The sequence below is a fragment of the Vitis riparia genome, chromosome 19, assembly GCF_004353265.1.
Source record: "Vitis riparia cultivar Riparia Gloire de Montpellier isolate 1030 chromosome 19, EGFV_Vit.rip_1.0, whole genome shotgun sequence".
Classification (NCBI taxonomy): Eukaryota; Viridiplantae; Streptophyta; class Magnoliopsida; order Vitales; family Vitaceae; genus Vitis; species Vitis riparia.
Window position 1 is genome coordinate 21,580,736 of NC_048449.1, and position 19,485 is coordinate 21,600,220.

The window sequence follows — 19,485 nt, forward strand, 5'->3', positions numbered from 1 at the left end:
CATCATAATCTTATGAATTAATACTAAATGAATAATTTCTTCATCCTAATCAAATTTTATAAATATTGACTATCCTAAAAATAAAAAACAAAAAATTTGAGTCAGATACCTACACTCATATATTGGCCTTTGGTATATATTGAAGCCTTTGGTATAATATTGAAGTGACTTAAAACAATACATTTAGTGGACAAGTTGGGAAAAGCCCAGCTATAACTTGAGTTTTAAGGCATACGAACAATTAGCAAATACAAAAGAAAAAAAAGAAAAAAAAGTGGATTTAGATAATCTTAAAATATATATATATATAAATTACTTGTTTGAAGATTGTAGTTTTATTTATTAATTATTTTACTATTTAAAAAAAAACATTAGGATTTCATATTTTATATTTAAAAACATTTTTTTTGTGTATATATGTTTGGGGAACATTAAAGCAAATAAAAAAAAAATATTAATATAAAACTAAGTAAAAAGAATTTTTTTCTTTTTTTTCTTTTTCTTTTCTATTTTATTATAATTGTCCTAGATAAAGGTACAAATGTACAATTAAGTAATTATCAAAGCTCGAATAAATTGATGTTAGGAGCACTAGAATAGAAAATACGATTGAAAAATTAATTTAATATATATTATTAATGCATTTGAATTATTTTTTTAAATGGAAAAATTTATTATTATGAAAATCAAATCTTATATATTTTGGATAAGATTTTAATTTTCCCACCTCCATTTTTATCTTATTTTCTTTTATAATAGGATGAACCAAATACACTTAGAATCAAATTTTAGATGTAATAAAAGAATGAGAAATTGAGGGGAATTGGAGAAGGGAGTCAGATAGCTTGGGGCATGTGAGGAGTGTAAAAGTCACATGGAGCCTTATATTAAAATGTTAATTTTGTAAAGGATTAGGTGGACAAGTGGGAAACACACATGCATGAAAGCCGTAATTATGAGATATACTTGGTTGGTCAAGAATATTAAATGAAAAGGAATGTATACATAGGGTTTATGAAGATAACAAAAGAAATGACATGGACGTATGGAGTTCATGAGGATAGAAGAAGATATCGTATGTGGCTGATATATATATATATATAACTAAAACATGATGGTATAAATATCGAAAAAAAAAAAAAGAATTGATTGAAAATAACAAAAACAAAAGCAAATAAGATGAGTTTGATAGTGTTTCTATTGGAAATGTTTTTAATGAAAGTGTTTTTTTTAAAAGTATTTTTAGAAGAATCATTTCTCAATAATTTCTTTAAAATTACAATAAGTGATTTTTTAACAATGTAAAATGGTTTTTCAAAATTTTAAAAGTTTTTCATAAATTTTACTAAACTCCTAGTGCCTGTTTGAAAATTGTTTTCAAGAACAAGTTTTTGTTCTCTAAAAAATTGATAATCAAAAATTGTTTTTTGTTTTTTATTATTAAAAGCAAAAAATAAGATGTTTTCAAATAACATCTTTTAGTTATTTTATGTTATTTTTACTTGTTTTTTTTATGACTATTTTGAAAAATGATTATACAAACCTGTAGAATGATTAAAAATAAAACACTAAATATAAAAATAATTTTTAAAACATATTTAAAAATATTAAAAATAGGTTAAAAATATTTTAAATTTTCGAAAAGATTTTTATTTTACAAAATATCTTAGAATAGTTTTTAAAAATTATTCTAAAAAAAAATTGTTTTTAAAACTGTTTTTAAAAATTGTTATCAAACATGCCCCTAATTTTTCTTTTAAAATATTTTTTAGTGTAAAAATATTTTTTAAAAACACTGTCAAATGCACTTTAAGGAGACTTACAAAATCTCATTTTAGTTGAATTAGTGAAAAGGAACCAATGTAGTCTCAATAAAAGCAACAAATATTAGAAAATGGTATTGAAGCAACTAATGTGGTATCATTTCAATAAATATGATGCTGATGGTTGAGGAAATTAATTGGGTCCTAAGTAAGGTTAAAAAAATCAGGACATGCCGTTGATATTGGGCTAAAGCCATTTTTCGACAGCAAAATGGGAAAACTAACAGATAAGGTACTTGGTCTTTTAGGTTTAAAATTCAACCTATGCACCACGGGGTAGCACATGCCTTTAGTTAATAATTGAACATATAATGGGTTAATTTTATTCACCTTTCCTAATGTTTTAATTGCATACCTCTGATTTTCATTAGTTTAAAATTTCATCTATATACTCTTTATTTTAAATGGGAGGGTAGATAAGTAAAAATAATAAATAAAAATAATAGGAAAGGTATTTGATGATATTTCAAACCAGTGGTACCTAAGTGTATTTAGTCAAAACCTTACACCTAATTTTTGTTGGTTTGAAATTTCACTTATATAGCACTTGATGAGGAGAGAAAGTTTTTGGTGTTATATAAGTATGAGCTCCTCTTAACCTTGTACACGCATTTTAAAGTCGTGAGAGCTTCTTTGGGCCCAAAGCGAACAATATCTACATAGTTGGGTGTAGATCGTTTCAAATGATATCAAAGTTAATCTCCAACTCCGATGTAGGGGTTTGTTTTACCCCATGAGGGTTGTTTGTCTATTTGGCCCCATAATCTTATGAAGACAATGAGAACATTGTGTCTGCATAGGGGAGAGAGGGGTGTTTGTGATATCTCACATCGAATAGAGAGGAAAGTTACCGAACCTATATAGATAAGCTCTTCTTAACTCTGTAGATGTGTTTTAAAGTCACGAGAGTCAGACAATATCTACACAGTTGGGTGCGTGTCGTTACAAATGGTATTAAAGTCGATCATCGACCCCGATGTGGGGGTTTGTTTAATCCCATGATGGGTGTCTGTATGTTTGGTTTTGCAATCTCGTTGGACATAATGAAGATGTTATGTCTGCATAAGAGGGTGTTTGTGATGTTTCATATCTGATATGAGAGAAAGTTTCAGGCGCTATATAAGTATATGCTCTTCTTAACTATGTAGATACGTTTTAAAGTCGTGAGAGCCTAAAAGGGCCTAAAGCGGATAATATGAACATGGTTGGGTGTGGATAATTACAAATGGTATTAAAGTCGATCCCCAATCAACTCTAGTGTGGGGGTTTGTTTGCCCCTATGAGGAGTGTTTGTCTATTTAGTCTTGCAATCTTGTGGGACACAACGAAAATATTGTGTCTGCATGAGAGGGTGTTTGTGATGTCCCATACCCTTTAGAGGAAAAAGTTCCTAAAGCTAAATAAGTACGAGTTTCTCTTAACCTTGTAAATGCGTTTTAAAATTGTGAGGACCCATTTGAACACACAGTGGACAATATTTACATGGTTCAGTACGAGTCATTACAAATAGGAATTTAAATAGTTCAATGCTTATGTACTTGGGGAAAACTTGATGAATGCTAGACATGATGAGCTCTTAATACACGATTTTTTTTTTTCCCCTTATGAGAGTAAACTAATTGGGGATTATAAAGCTTCTTGCTGTGAGATAATATTTCTTTTGTGGTTATGGTTGTAGTAGACTTGTACAATACTAAAGAGTAAACCTCTTATAGAGAATCAGAAAGAGTCTCTAGTTTCTAAATATTTCATCTTTTTTCATACTGTAGATTGTACTTATAGTGGGTGGAACTGTGGAAGATGATTGTGTTCAAACTTCTATAATGGTTCATTGTCTGGATAATCCAACTGATATAGACCGAGTGACTGACCTTTAGATGATAGAGGGAAAATAGAATATTTCCGTCACATATCAGCTAAGCGAGATGAGCTTTTGATGATACTAAGCTGCGCAAATAATTTGACCTCAGGATTTATATTGTAATGTAATGATGAACCGATAATAATTTACTAAAAAAAACAAAATGTTAAAAGTTATTGTCTATGATTGGATACATTTTTCATATTTCATTTTTTTTTTTAATAGGAAGTGCAGGTTGACTGGGATCCGTTTTTGAAAAATTATTTTTGAAAATTGTTTTACAATATTTTATAATACAAAAATTTATTTGAAAACCTAAAATATTTTTAACATGTTTTCATTATTTATAAATATGTTTTAAAAATAATTTTTATATGCTTTATTTTATTTTATTTTATTTTATTTTTTAAAATTCTAGTTATCAAACGTGCTTTTATATATATATATATTTTATTTCAAAGAACAGACTGTTTAAAAAATAGTTTACAAATAGGTTAATAAATATTCTCATACAAAAAGATGACGGATACCTTGAAAGCATTTTTTAAAATTTGAAAAAGTAGGATCATGTTCAGGGTGATAATCAATTCAAAATCGTTTTCAAGAATTGTTCTAAAAAATTGTTTTCTATAATTGTTTCAATTTTATTTTTTATTTTTAGAATAGTTTCCAAAAATATTTATAACATATATTAGACAAATTCATTTCCAAATGTTTTAAATATTAAAATTTATTTTTAAGATCATGAGGAAAATATCTACTTTGTAAGTTAGAGTTCTTATATTTTATATAGAAATTTTTATTTTTAAATATAAAAATAGAAAGTATATTAAAATGTATAACCTAAGAGCTGGTTTAATATTTGATTTGAAGAAATCCAATAAACTCACCATCTTGACGTGGAAATGATTAAGATCATATTTGGTTCTTTGAATATAGTTTAATTTGTTGTGAATATACTAAGTTATCTTCTTACTTATTATATCTCATATTACTTATCATATCTCATATTAATTATAATAGTGATGAGATATATCATAAATCCTCTTTTATATTATATCTAAGATATAATAATCACAAGTTAGAGATACAATATTTTCATATCTAATATGTCATAACTTTATTTTTTTTTTTTTATCGATTTTGCTCTTTTTTTTTTCAAGTTTTTTAAATTATTTATTTTAGAAAACATAATATTTTGATTAAAAATATTAAATTTATAGTTAAAAAAATTATATATAAATCTTATTTATATAGTAAAATATACTAATATATGTATTATTTAATCTATAAAAAAACATTTTTATATATTTAACTACATATTATAATATTTTTATTTAGAAATTTTAAATGCATTAATCATGAGTATCATTAACAAAGAAAACGATTATTTATTAAATTACAAATTATAGAATGATTTTCAAATAATACTAATTAAATGAAAGATTTTATGCTTTTCAAAAGAGAAAATATTAAGATGTAAAATAATTTTTATTTTAAACAAATATTGATAATTAAAATATAATATGTTTTCTATTCCATCTTTTATCCTTTTCAGAAACCTAATGAGGGAATGATACATATAACATATTTCATCGGGTATTGTTACTATATGAATGGAGAATTAAGAGAGGAGTTTTTGCGGCATGGTGAATTGATACTTTAGTAAAGATATCCCAATTCTTTAATTTTATCTGGATTTTAATAACATTAATTATTCTCAACACTTTTAACAATGAGTAAAAGATAACTAACCTCACATAAGAAGACCAAATATAATATAGAAAAATCACCTAAGAGTTTCCCAAAAACTCCATAAATCTAAAAAATAACAGGTTGAATGATAGTAAATAAATTCATTAAATTAAAAAGGAATTGTGTGGTGCTCTTACTCTGTTTTATATTTATCAAAACCCACATAATCCCACACGGCCTCGATGAAACACCCTCATACTCTCTAATGAATACTTCAACATTATGTTGACGTTAGTTGATTGAATATCTATTTTTCACTAAAAGATTTATGTTGAGATCGCTATTGAAAGATTGAGAAACAGATATTAAGGTTATGGGGATGTTTCCGTTTTTGTATGTACAATACAATTCAATAACATCACCTATTTATACCAAAAATGTAGGAAATATTTTTGGAAAGCAGTCGTAAATTTAAACTTAATGTCCTTAAAAATACAAAGAATAGATGAAAGAACTTAAAACAAAAACCAATGTTTGAATGTCCATGGGGGACAATGGAGCACTAGGGGAAGTGGCATTTGGATGCCCTTAGGATGTTTGAATGCTCTTTGAGACATTTGAATGTCTCTTTCCAATTTGAATAATAGCTTCTCTATCATCATCTACCTAAAAGATCAACCAATTCTAAATCAGTTCAAATTTGACTGAAATCAGCAAGACAATGTAAAAATAAAAAAAAATTGTCAATACATCAATAATTATCATATATCATAGAATTTTTTTCTATTGAATATAATATAAAAATATATGATTTTGATATATACATATTTGAAATTAATGAAATATTAATGAAGAATGAGGTAATAATGAAATATTTAAATTATTCTCATTAATGATTATATTCATACTATTTAATTTGGAAGGGGAATTAGCCCAACAGATGTGCTAAATACTTTTTGCTCTGAAACTTTTGCAAATTTCTTTTTCCTTTCCCTAAAAGGACATTATAAGCGCAAAAATTGAGTTCCAAATCTACAGAAATGTCACTGACGTGAACAAAATTTTTGGAATGTGATATAGTGAGATTCCAAACGACACTGTTTGGAGGGGGTTTCATAACTTCCATTTCATCAGCAAGGTTCACATTTCCCACCATTTCTCCCTTTAAAAGTTTCTAACGTTCCACTCTATCCTCCCAAGAACGTCCCTTCTCCTGCAAGAAATTCTCTGAATTTCCTTTCATACTGCGAAAGCCTCACATAAGATGGATGCAAGAGATCAACAAGGAGAAGATTCAAAATCCACCAATCGTGGAAAGAGAAAGATGGATGGAGAAGAAGATTCAAAAACCAGTGATCGTGGAAAGAGAAAGATGGATGGAGAAGACGTGCAGAAATCTCAAGAGAACCCTTTCCAGCACCCTTGCCTTTCTACGGTTATCCTCAATTCTCTACATTCTTCAATTTAAATGATTTATTGACTAGTTTTTAACTTCTTCACTGAAAGGTGTGTTTGTTTTGATGGAGAATGGAATCGGGGAAGAAAGAAATGAGGTGGTGTTGCTGTATAGATACGATCATTCTTGGAGATAGTTTGGTTCTAGTAAAGTAAAATTAGATTAGTTTATGATAAACGAGAAGCCATTGTTGAGTCGTGATGATTCTTTTGAAGTTGTGTGCATCAATTGATGACAATTTTAGTTTGAACAATCTTTTTCTTTCTTTCTTTCTTTCTTTCCTTTAAAGGTTATGAGTATCCATTGGCAACCCCACTCCCCAAATTTCCCAATTAAGAGATTACGTGTACCTGCATGTGGTTTTTGTCTTAACTGATTTCTTCTTATAAAACTATATTGTTTATTTATGTTACAAATTAACTTTTGTTGAGCTTTTAATCTCATCGTTTTATTGGGCAGGAGTGCTTTTAGAATTCTTCTATGTAGTGTTTCCTTCATTTTCATCAGGATTTATTTATTTCTTTTGGTTCTTTCAAGTTTCTATCAAGTAATATCTACATTCAAGTCGTAAAAAATAGTGACATTTTAGTAAGAAATATATCAAAGATTGAATTCCTGGGGATTCTAAAATCTGTTGATATGCCAAAGGCTTATGCTTTGGAGCTCAAATGGGTGTTTAAGATTCATATCTTAGCAGGCTACTACTTAGTTACGTAATTGCCATGGCGTAGTGGCTAGCTCTAAGTACATGGTTAATTTAGTTTATGTATTTATTTTTACTCTCAAGGCTTCATTTTCTCAATAGTCTTTGTTGTGAATTGGTAGAACAGAATGAGCCAATCTCCAAATATCGAGTGCAGTCAGTTTTATTTTCGTAGAATTGAGATTCCTACAGACAAGGTGAATTAATTATTGCACTGCCAATGCTTCCAGGTTGGTTATGTCGTTGGAAGGAATCGTGCAACTATTGGTAGAATACAGCAATCTTCTGGAGCTTGGATTAGGGTTTGTGATTTAACCACAAAAGATTAAATTGATAATTTGCCTACAGATTTATCATTTCTGCGGCTAGCCATATTATAGATAATAATTCTCTTACTTTTTTTAGATTGAATCTAGGGGATGCACTCCCGGTACGTATAGAAGAGTGCATTTAGACGGAATAAGAGAGCAGATTCAGTCAGTAGTAAAAGAGATTTATGACTTGCTTCGTTAGGTGAGTCATGTGTGGGTGAATAAGAGGTGTATAACATAAAACAGACACATTTTTATGAAGCCTATAATTTATGGAAGGATTTTGGCAGGAGGCAGAACTGGTGCTCTTAATTTATTGGAAGTTTCTTTCAATGTTATTAAACCATATAGGCAATGCCCTTTGTCATCTGGAAGTTCTCGTTTCTGTTTAAGTGCCCTTTTTTTTTAATGCTCATTACATCTGATCAGTTTGTTAATTTACTGTAGTTCCCCGATAGACGGGTCAACCCAATACCATATCATCGTCTTCCAGAGCCTTCATCTTATGGTTACATAAACCAACCAGGCTTGCGTCCAGAATCTCAGGCTGCAGGATCCTCTCTGACACATTCTTCATACTATGGCGACTCTTCAACCCAACCATCCCTTTGGGGTCCAATGCCGAGTCCATCAGGTAGGCATGCAGCCCCTTCACCAGGATCTTTATCTATACACCCTTCCAACTTGGGGAACCATCCCATCCAACCAGCTACTCAGTACCAGGCAAACCCATCAGGAGGGCATCCAGTAGTACTTGGCCAGGATCTTTATGGAATCATCCCATCCAACCAACTGCTCAGTACCAGGCAAACCCATCAGCCATGCCTTCGGCACCTTGGCCAAGATTTGATCTTCCATCTTCTAGCTCTGCTAACTACGGGTATCCAGCAAATCCGTCGACCACGCTTGCAACATCTCAATCAGGAACATGTCATGCACCTTTAGAGTACTATACTCCACATATAGTCTATCATGACCCTATCAGTCTAGGCTTTTCTTATCAGGCGAATGAAACAGTCATGCGTCCAACATCTCAGCCAGGAGCTTACCCCATACCTTTATTCAATACTACTAATAACCCTCCTACCCATGCTACCACTCAATCTCAGACAACCACATCGGGCATGCCTTTAGAATCCTCACAAGAAATTATTCCAGCACCACAATTACATCAAAACAATCCTATCCAACCAGAAGCTGGGGATGAAGCATACTCATTACTACAAGAAATAGGATTTTTGGTGACGGTTGGGAACCGTCACCAAATCTTATATATCTGTGACCAAAACCTATCGTCACGGTCTTATGAAACCGTGACCAAGCGTCACAATATGAGGCGTAGCTAAAAGTATTGGTCACGGTTTCCTAAGTGATCGTGACCATATGATTTCTTTTTTTGTGACGGCCACACAAAAACTGTGACCAAAAAAGTTAAGAATACTTTGCTACTTATTAAGTTGATTTAGTCACGGTCAGGTAATAAACCGTGACTAAATGTAACCTTATGGTCACGGTCAATGCCCCTGACCGTGACTAAATGTAACCTTATGGTCACGGTCAATGCCCCTGACCGTGACTAAATATAGGTATATGGTCACGGTAATTAATTGACCGTGACTAATTGTTAGGTCTATTACACTTATGGTCACGACTACTAATGACCGTGACTGAAATTAATCATGGATGGCCGCCCTATCCCCAAATTTTGGTGACGGTTCATTACTGATCGTGACTAAAATACGCTTATAGTCACAAATTTTTAGTGGTCGTGACTAAAATTTGTTATATTTGGAAATTGGTTTTTTATAAATTCAAATTTCCCAAACCTGTTATAAACCCAAACAAACCCATTTTAGACCTGCATATGCAATTAAAACAATTTCAATATATTACAATCAATTATCCCAAGCTAGTTAAAAACTTATATATCAATAAGTCATTAAATAAAAAAAACATAATATAACAAAAAAAAAAAAAAAAACCAAACAAACAAATAACAAAGAGATTCAAATTTAGTTTCATATTCTAACATAATATAACAAATCAACCAACCAAACATCACATAATAGTCATAGAAAGCAAAAAAAGTTAGGAGAATCTATCATATAAATAAGTAGCACAATCTTCAAAAAAGTTAAGAGAATCTATCATATAAAGATGTAGCAAAATCTTCAAATTTCTACTACTTTTGCTGAAATTGTTGCATCATTTGCATCATCTGTTCTTGAATTTGTGCTTGCATTTGTGCTTGCATTTTTCTTTGCATTTCCATCATTTTTTCTTTAAACTTTTCTTTCACTTCTTCTCGTGTCTTCCTTTGAACTTCTATCAACCTCTCTTCAAATGTTTCTTTCACATGTGAGAGTTCCTCTTTCACATTTGAGAGTTCTTCAGTTGCAGTTGTAAACTTTTGTTCTGCAGCTATTAGCATCTCTTGGGCGTTTTCAATTTGTGTTGAAAGAATAACTCCTGATCGCCTTCTACTAGTAGAACCAAAGATTGAGGTAGGAGTAGGACTAAATCCATACCCTCGAACACGACCATGTCTCTCTGGACCCATGACTTGAGTATATATCTCATCTACATATGTAGATGCTACAGATGTAGATGATACAGATGTAGATGCTCCAGATGATGCAGAAGTAGAAGAAGATGTCCCCTCAGGTTGGGATAGTAATTGCTAAAATTGATCCTGGAATTATAAAATAAAATAAAAAATTGTTAAACTTTTAAAATAATTTAGTATGTGGCTATGATTGAAATACAAGTATATAAAATTTATTTACTTCATTACCATAATCTCCTTAGAATGATCATCAACAGGCGTCCCATCTTTTCTTGTGTGTGTCAGGGCAAACATCTCAATTCTATTGGGTTCACTTCGATCCTCCTTCTTTTGTGCTTGTTCTTACAAGTAAAACAATTGAGTTATTTATGATAAATTATTTATGTACAAACAAATCATATTAATAATAAATTTTCAACCTGTTCATATCGAATTTGAGCATAACTTTTTGATCCCGATGTATGTTTTATCACTTGCTTTGCCCTATTTGCCTTGTTTTTTTTCTGAGATATCCTACATCAATTAAAAAATTAGCAAGTCACCTATATAGGTAATAGAAACATAATCAAAGTTATATACATGAAGTATTAGGTTAGATATAACTAATAAATATAAATTTATGTGAATATGAGTATCATAAGATACATTATCAAGAAAAGATCATTATCTTTACCTTGGCTTCAGGTGTACCCCAAAAGTGGATGAGCCACCTCCAATCATCATCTGATAAGTGTGGAGGTCGATGACACAATCTCTCATCATCTGTATTATAAGGGTTATAATACTTGGCCTTCATTTTATTTCTATAGCTTCTAAACAAATTTCCACAACATTGAAGAATGTAGCTCTTACATGTTTCTTCTAGTTCATATTTTTCCTGTATTGCATTAAAATGTCATGTATAAATAAGAGGTATCATTTTAAACAATAACATTACAATTTAGATTGAATAATAACTAGCATATACCAATACTAAGGCCCAAATCTTTTCCTTCACATCTTCACTAACATGATTCCAATCTTGAACTTGGATGGGCACATTGTGTTGAGATCGCACCAATGTTCCCATATAGCTTGACAATCTTTCCCCTTTTCCATCATAAACAACTTGCCCTCTGGTATTGAATCTTGTAGTTTTTTTTTCCTTGGGTTTCATACTAAGTAAATCTAAGTTACGCGTTGGGCCACGTGTCCTCTTTTTGCTAGAATATGAACCTATTAAGAGTAATAATGAAATTAAAATAAACATAATTTACTTATCTTATATAAAATTAAACATTAAAAACATATCATTCAAGAAATTAAACATATGTAAATTTATCATATGTAAAGTTAAACATAATTTTCTTAATCATACCAACAACTGAAGGATCTGAAGAATCGGAAGGATCAGAACTACTAGGAGTAGTAGTTGCAGTAGGTTGTATGTCTAAGAGTTGTAGATTGTCCAACTCATCTTCTGGAGACACTATTTGTACTCTTCCTCTTCGATGTGACATTTCCTACATAATAAAGTAAATTAGAAAAAGTAATACAAAATAAGTTACAGAAATAATATGAAATAAATTACAATTTGTATATTTTGTAAGTATATATTTATGTACTTACCAATATTATTAGCTACACATCATCCTGAATAAATTTATTATGTCTTTCAACAATGTTTTCTTGTCGTGATAGTAGAACATCTGTTTGGATAGTTTCTCCTGCAATATCATTTCTATCCCAATTGATTAAATCATTCTCGACCAACTCATGCACATCACGTTGACTATGAGGTGTTATAAACTGTTGATATGGCTCTGGATTATTAGTAGATACTTTCTTATTCATATCATAAACCCCTCGAGTTTGTATCTCTACAACGGTGTGCCAATTTTCCTCATTTGAATTTTGAACATAGAAGACTTGTTTTGCTTGAGATGCAAGCACAAATGGCTCATCTATGCATATGGTACGTTCAAAATTCAAACACGTGAACCTATATTCATCCTTTTTTATTCCCTTCCACTATTGATTACATCCCACCAGTCACACTTGAATAAAATAACTCTATTTCCACCAAGGTAATGTAACTCAATTACATCAGTTAACACACCATAGTAAGAAACATGACCAGGAATTGGGTTCTTATCTCTTGCACTTGCAAAGCTTGATACCTCTGCTGTCACAACAACTCCACTATTTTGAGTTTTTTTCCCCTTTTCTCGTTCTCTTGTGTGAAATCTGAACCCATTAATGATGTATCCTTTATAACATGTAACTGATGTACTTGGTCCACGAGACAATGATAGTATGTGTTCAGAAATTGGACCTTCATGTCGCATTTGTATAATCTATAGATTCAAATATAAGATGTTAATACATACATGTGTATTAGATAATAGAACAATTTATGTAGTGAATGAACTTACACGTTCTTCAAACCAACTAATGAATTCTCTTGTGTGAATCAAATCTACATCTTGTGCACGAATATGAGGCTTAATCCTTATAGATTGCTTATGCTCTCTGATAAAAAAGAAAAAATTAATTATAATGCTCACAAAGACCAAAATTAAATTTTGTATGAGAATTAGTATAAAGTTTTATTCAAATAAGTGTCTTACTCAATAAATGACGTCACTTCCTCACAATTAGTCAACACATATAAATGTGCTTGGGACCATTCTTCTGTGCTAAGAACACGAGATGTTGACTTCCCTATTGTACGTCCCATGCATTTGAAAATGGTTAACCCTCCACCATTTGTTATGTTATTTTCAATGACATAATTTCTTTCTTCACGGTCATGCTTCGTTTCAACATCATGCAAATATCTTGAGCAAAAGGTTGTACATTCTTCTGCTATGTACCCTTCTGCAATAGAACCTTTTGGACGACTCTTATTACGAACATAAGACTTTAATGTACGTAAATACCTGTCATTTCACAACATGATAGATTTGTTTCATGAACTATATGAAACCTAATATCCATAAGATTAATTGAATGAGAACATACCGCTCGATAGGATACATCCATCGATATTGCACTGGTCTAGCAACCTTTGCCTCACTTGCAAGATGAATAGGTAAATGCACCATAACATCAAAGAATGATGGAGGAAATATTCTTTCTAATTTGCAAAGTGTGACTATTATGTCATTCTCAAGGTGCTCTAATTGATCAGTCTTTAACACTTTAGAACACAACTGTTTGAAGAAACTACATAGTTCAACTATAACAGTACAAACATTCTTATGTAGAACTCCTCGAATTGCAAGTGGAAGGAGTTGTTGCATGAGAACATGACAATCATGAGACTTCAATCCAAATATATTTCTTTCATTCACTTGTACACACCGAGAAATGTTAGAAACATAACCATCTGGAACCTTTACTTCTTTCAAAAATTTACAGAATTCCTTTTTTTCATTTGAAGTTAGTGAATAGCATGCAGCAGGCAATATAACCCTATTCCCTCTTTGTATGGGGTGAAGTTGATCTCTGATACCCATAGCTTGCAAGTCAAGACGACTATTGAAGTTATCTTTCGATTTACCATCAATACTCAACAAGGTGCCAACTATACTGTCACATATATTTTTTTCAATATGCATTACATCCAAACTGTGACGTAAAATGAGGGTTTTCCAATATGGCAATTGGAAAAATATGCTTTTTTTTTTCCAATTGTGCTCAAGTTCAACATGTTCTCTTTTTCTTTTTTGCTGACATCTTATTTTTTTATGTCTTCCCTAAAGTAATATGTTCCATTCCATCTAATTGATGTAGGACATCTTCCCCAGAAAATTGTTTAGGTGCTGCTCTATGCTCTTCATTTCCATCAAAGGACTTTTTATCACGTCGAAATCTATGATCAATTGGCAAAAATCGACGATGACCCATGTAACACCATTTCCGTCTGTTTTGTAATCGAAATGAAGAACAATCCTTATTACAAATAGGACAAGCAAATTTCCCTTTAGTACTCCAACCTGAAAGATTTGCATATGTAGGAAAATCATTGATGGTCCATAATATAGCTACATGCATACAAAAATTTTGTTTTGTTGAAGCATCATATGTTTCAACTCCAACATCCCATAAGTCATTCAACTCATCTATCAATGGTTGTAAGTATATGTCAATGTCATTCCCAGGTGCAGTTGGACCAGGAATAAGTAGTGACAACATGAAGAATGTTTGTTTCATACACATCCAAGGTGGTAAGTTATATGGAATAAGAACTACAGGCCACATGCTGTATGAAATTGACATATTCCCAAAAGGATTGAACCCATCACTTGCTAAACCGAGCCTAACATTTCGAGGTTCTAGTGCAAATGAAGGGTGTACGTTATCGAAGTTTTTCCAAGCCAAAGAGTCCACTGGATGCCTCATCATCTCACCTTCCATGCGACCATCAACATGCCATTTCATGTGAGAAGCTGTCTTAGATGACATATATAACCTTTGAAGCCTTGGTTTTAAAGGAAAATAACGCAAAACCTTAGCAGGAATTTTCTTTTTCTTTGCTGAATTAGTGAACTCATCTGTAGAATGTTCATCACTTGATTTCCATCTAGAGACACCACAAACGACACACTCATTTGCATTTGCATGCTCTTTTGAATACAACATGCAATCTGAGGGGCATGCATCAATCTTGATATAATGAAGGCCAAGGTCACGAAGTATTTTTTTTGCTTCATAATAGTTGCTTGGCAATGTCTCACCCTCAGGAAATGCATCCTTCAACAATTCAAGCAACATTGTAAAGGACTTATTGCTCCATCCATTAAGACACTTCATATGAAATAATCTTATGATAAAAGACAACTTTGTGAATTTTTTACACCCTGGATATAGTTCCTGCTCTGCTTCTCTTAACAAATTATAAAATTAGTTTGCATCCTCATTTGGTTTTTCAAACTCCTCATGCACATGTTGACTTCTTTCAGATTCTTCATTTGGCATTGGCATTCCAAATGCATCATTTAACATTTCTTGCATCTCATCATGCATATCAGACTCATTAGTGCTAGTATTTGTAGGTTCGCAAAACTCATATTCCCCATGCATCAACCATCGCACATAATTTCTAGCTATCCCATTGTCCAACAAATGGTCATACATGATTTCTCGCTTCTGCATAAGACAATTATTGCAACGAATGCAAGAACATGGGAGCATTTCTTTTCCAAGTGCATTGCTAAAGGCAAAGTCTAATAACTCCAAAACTCCTTTATAGTATTCACTACTTACTCTTGACTTCTGCATCCAACTCTTATCTATTGGCATTTTTCTCGTACTTCTGCAAATTAAACCCTTCAATCACATAACAATGAATCTTCATATCAACTTATAATGAATGTGATATGTTTTTTATCGTCTCAAATTCCTATATTTGGTAGTGGTTCCTATCCCATTTAGAAATACATAATCCCTATGAATCAATCACTAACATGCTTAGTTTCATTTTGATAAAATTTCGGCAGCATTTCCCCATAGTTTTCCAAGTACACGAATTGGCTAAGGTATAAACATACCTTATCCAAATATGCACCCAGAGAACAAAGGGAATCACTGTCAAAACTTATCAATATGCTAAAGCATAGGCGTGTGATTTCATAAATATTATGTATTTCCAAACTGTCCAAACGGACAATTCAAGCATCATTTGCAGACAATTCTACCAATCATATACAAAACACATAGGTTGAAAACTTGAATATGACCACAATAAATAATCATATCCACAATTCTACAACTTATCTGTTTTTAGTATATGATAAAAGAGACATTTATCAAGCAAGGATACTTGAACGGGATTTCTAGGGTTTTCTAAAATGAAAATGAGTAAATGATAAAATTAATGACAAATAATATTAGAAAAGAAATAGATAAAAACACACAATGAGACTAACACATTCGATAATTTATAGAAATGAATAACTAATATTTTTATTGCATAAAATCAATGAGGGTTAGTTCACAGATAACAATAATAAAATATAAAATCATAGATAAGGTCTCACAATAGATGCAACTTTATACAAGTGCCAAGGATTAAAGATTGAGTGATAGGGTGGAAGATTATAAGGTTTATGAGATTCTTACATCAATTGGAATAAGATCTAGGAGATGTTTTTACTTTCATTATTGATAGATTTAGTAGTCTTGGGATCTAGAGAACATGCACCCTTGATCCTATTCCTAATACCATGGACAAGGTGTGAACAAGTTAAGGAAGAGTTTGAATTAGAAAAATATCAATCTAAGAAGATTAGGGTTGGCGTGTGTTGAAAGTACAAGCAACTTGTTGAAACTTGAACTTGTATATTATTATTATATTTAAAATGTAAAAAATATGAAAAGGATAATAAAGGAATTTTAACCTTTTCTTTTTATAATTGCACTATGCTAATAAATTTATCATTCTTTATAATTATTAAAATATTTTAGAATATTGAAACTTGAGGTTAGAGTTGTCATTTATATTAAACTAGTAACAAATAATATAATTGATAGTTTTGAGACATTTAACTTTAAAATTTTTATTCTATAATATGACTTATATTTTATTAATTTCAAATAAATATTTTATTTATCAAAAGTTCTATTATATACATTTTGTTTGATAACCCTTGAAAACTAACAAGTACTTATTGGAGCCCCTATTGCCCATTAACTTAACACGGGTTGAAACTTCTCGATTCAACTTCATATTAGGTTTAGAATAGATTGGACCTTTTCGATTCGACCTTATATTAGGTTTAGAATAGGTTGGACATATGAATCAATAGATTTGACACAGATTAACCTTCAGACCCATTCAACCCATCCGAGTTATAACCATAGCTAAAAAAAAAAAAAAAAAGAGGAATTGATTTGAGTGGCCTATTTTTCGAAAGCTTTTATTTTTTGTTGATGGGCATGGGCCCACCAAGATTTTCTAAACAAAAAGTTTATTTGCAACGTTCCACTTTAAGTTAATAAGTTAACATTGAAATTAAGATATATAATTTCTTCTCATATAGATGTAGTTACATTTAATATAATTTTATATATATCCAATTTTTCATTTCTTAAGAAAAATAATAGGACTATTTTGGAATATTTTTTAAAACAATTCTAAAAAAAAAATAGAATAATTAAAAATAATAATATTTTAAATAAAAATTTATTTTTTATATTTATTAAAAATAAATTTTATCTATAATATTTTATTTTCAATAATAATTTTTAAAAATAAATTCAAATATATTATTAGAAACAAAGTTTTTAAAAATTTGTTTTTCTTAATTAAAAAAAGAGATTTAAGATACTTTTTCGATAAATCTAAAGACATAAAAGATAATTTGTACATACCCCAAAAGCACTTCCCCGAGCTTAGGAGAAGATAAGGATAAGAAAATAGGAGTAAGCATGTTATCATTGAAAGTGTTTTTTTTAAATAAGTTTTTAGTATTATCTAAGAGTAAAACTAATGGTGATTAGAAAATAAAAAATAAAAAATAAAAAAGAAAGAAAGAAAGAATCATAACAAAGGATGCAATCAATTGAGAATCTAAAACAATTCATAATGCATACTTTTTACGGCTGTACTTAGGAGAAGAATCACAAGATTAACTATTGCAATATTATAACTCTAATATCAAGTTGCACTCCAAGAGAGAATTTAATATCAAGGCTTCTCATTTATAATTTCCCACAACATAACAAAATTTCCCTATTTTTACTGGAAGATAAATAAGGATTTCACATAATTCGACATTATCTCTAAAAAAATAAAAATAATGGTTAAAACAACGTCAATGATTAATTAAATCACAATATATGCAATATTATATTTGAACAAGGAGATTAAGATTTTTTTTAAAAAAAATTATAGGCTTTATTTTAAATAATTGTCTTTTACAAAAATAAGATAAATAGTAATAATAATAAGAGATATTGATAAGTTTTTAAAAAAATTAACAAATAAGGATTAAAAAATAAAGAACTTGTTATAGTACAAACCTATCACATTTTAAGATACATATTGGAAATATAAATTATATTATATAATTATTATTTTCAATATGAAAAATATCTTAGTTACTATGATTTCATAATAGGAAAGTGAAATATTATTGAAGGTAAAGATACCTGAAAAATCCTATCTCATTGTCAACCCTATTCCCAATATTCTCCATCTTTTCATTGTATTTTTAATTATTTCTTAAAATACCATAAAAAAAATATTTTAGACACTTTAAATTTATTTTTAAAATTTTATTTTGTTTCAGATATATATATATATATATATATATATATATATATATATATATATATATATTTTATAATATGTTGATTCTTGGGATAAAAAAAACACTAGTTTCAGCACAAAATTCTTCCAATGTGATTTTAAAAATTGAAGAACTTTTTTTCTTTTTGAAGAATAAAAACTGTTTTTAACCCCCTTCCAAAATGAAAGCTTATGGTAGGCAATTGCAATAATCACACAAGTTCACAACGTTCCTTAATTGATGCCCAGAAATTGAACTTTCAGATGAAAATTGGACTAGATTTTTAACCTCGATTCTGTTTTGGAAAAACAATTCCTCAACAAGAAACCCTAGCTGAAGAAAAAAAGCTCAATTTACCAACCATTCAACCGAACCCTCAAAGATAACGACAGAGCAGGAATTTCTCGAGAGGTAAGTGAAATACCTGGAGTTTCCTAACAGCAACGTCCTTGGAATTTCACTATTTGGGTGGGATGGTATGAAAAAATAAAGGAAGATGAAAGAGGGAGATTTTGGATTGGATTTTAGGTTAAGGCTGAGGGTAAAGTACTACTCCCCCTTCTCTTCTTTATTACCATCTACAGTTGCCCGAGGCGAAAGAAACACTCCCCCACCTCAAAAATTGAATTTAGGGCTTCATTTAGGTCGGTGGGTCAAAGGGTAAAAAGCTTAAACTTTATCTTAAAGCCCAGATTCGTTCTTTTTAGGTCCAAAAATTAAATTAAATGCGACAAAGATGGATGAAGGTTGGGTTTGAATTTTTTTTTTTTTTTTTAAATGTGAAGGAATGAAAT

The 19,485-nt window shown here is 30.4% G+C and overlaps 1 long non-coding RNA gene across 1 annotated transcript; it reads right to left on the reverse strand.

Moving 5' to 3' along the window:
- Window positions 1-12,617: 12,617 nt before the first annotated feature.
- LOC117908571 lies at window positions 12,618-12,890 on the reverse strand. The gene is made up of 2 exons (XR_004650210.1): window positions 12,830-12,890; window positions 12,618-12,751 (listed from the first exon to the last, which is right to left on the reverse strand). It is a non-coding gene; the product is annotated as an uncharacterized LOC117908571 (long non-coding RNA).
- Between the last annotated feature and the right edge of the window lie 6,595 nt (window positions 12,891-19,485).